Here is a 1804-nt window from a genome sequence, read left to right as displayed (position 1 = left end):
CTGTAGGACAGGATAAGTGGCTACAGATAATGGATGGATGTGTGTGTGTGTGTGTGTGTATATATACATACACATTATATATATGTATGTACAGTGGTGCTTGAAAGTTTGTGAACCCTTTAGAATTTTCTAAATATGACCTAAAACAACACACGATTTTCACACAAGTCCTAAAAGTAGATACATTTCAATTCAAAACACTTTATTTGTCCCCTAGGGGCAGTTTAAAGGCACACAGAGAAATACAGTTAAACACATAATAAATATTAAAAAAAAAACCTTAAACATAAAGTATGACCGTGTGCAAGGTGGCAGTATGTGGATAAATAACTGTACAGTGGTACAATATGTATAAATATGATAATTAAAAAAAAGTATATACAAAAATATCGGGTGGTGCAATTTGCTTATGAGGTAGAAGGATCAATAGCAGCAGAGTCTGTTTAAAGTGGTATGTGTGCAGAGGGGGTGGTTAGTGCACCAGACAGTTTAGAGTGCATGTGAAGAAGGGGGAAGGGGCTGGAGGGGTGTTGTAGAGGGACAAGGATGGCAGAGAGTTGAGGAGCTGAACTGCTCTGGGGACAAAGGTCGCTCTTCTCCTCTGTGTTCGACAGCTCGGACAACGGAGCCGGTGTCCTGAGGGGAGTCACTCAAATGCAGGGAACAGGACATGTGAAGGGTCCTGAAGAATCCTGCTCACTGAGTTTACTGTCTGCTGTCACTGTTGGCACTTTCTGAGGATCTCCTCTGTGTTGGAGGCAAATCTGAGTTTATTATCAAGGATTGTGCCCAAGTACTTGTACTCCTCAACTATCTCCACCAGCTTCCCATGAATGGTGGTGATGACTGCAGCAGCACTCTGCTTGTTATTAAACGCCACTACCATGTCTTTAGTCTTGCTGGAGTTCAGTTCCAGGCAGGAGTTGTCACACCACTCCACAAAGTCCTGTAAAGCTGAGTTGTGGTGCTGTGAGGGGCCAGAGAGCAAAGACAAGAGCACTGTATCATCTGCATACTTAACCAGGTGACAGTTTGGCTGAATGAACCTGCAGTCGTCAGTGTACAGGATGAAGAGCAGAGGTGAGAGGACCCATCCCTGTGGGGAGCCAGTGGAGTTGTGAAGGAGGTCTGAGAAGGTGTTATTGACCAGCACTCTCTATGACCTGTTGGTGAGAGTCAATTATCCATAGGATTAGCTGGTCATTTAGTCCAAAACAAGCAGTGAGTTTCTCTGCAAGAATGTGAGGCTGCAGGGTGTTAAATGCAGAGGAGAAGTCAGCAAGCAGAAGTCTGGCTGAAGTGTTTGGGAATTCCAGGTGTTTATATATGGTGTCTGTGAAGAAGATTTTTGCATCATCAGTACCTCTGCCTGCACGATATGCAAACTGGAGGGGGTCCATCTGGGTGTCTGTCACCTTGATGATGTGATTTTTGACCACCCTTTCCATTGCCTTCATAACAAGGGAGGTGAGAGCCACAGACCTGAGGTCGTTCAGCACCTTGATGGTTCCTTTCTTGGGGATGGGAATGACTGTGGAGTGTTTCCACAGCTGGGGGACTGTGCTGCTGTCCATGGAGCTCTGGAAAAGAAACTGGAACATGCCCCCCAGCTGCTCAGCACAGTGTCTCAGAACACGACCGCTGATGTTATCTGGGCCAGGCGCTGTTCTTTCTTTTGTCTTTCTGAGGGTTCTTACCACCTCCTCTATGTTAAAGATGAGTCCTGAGTCTGTAGGTTTAAGTGATGACATAGTAGCCTCTAGCTGGGTATTGTTGTCTGTCTCAAATCTGGTGTAGTAAAGAA

The sequence above is a fragment of the Neoarius graeffei genome, chromosome 3, assembly GCF_027579695.1.
Source record: "Neoarius graeffei isolate fNeoGra1 chromosome 3, fNeoGra1.pri, whole genome shotgun sequence".
Classification (NCBI taxonomy): Eukaryota; Metazoa; Chordata; class Actinopteri; order Siluriformes; family Ariidae; genus Neoarius; species Neoarius graeffei.
The sequence above is the reverse complement of the archived record's forward strand: the minus strand, read 5'-3'. Positions refer to the sequence as shown.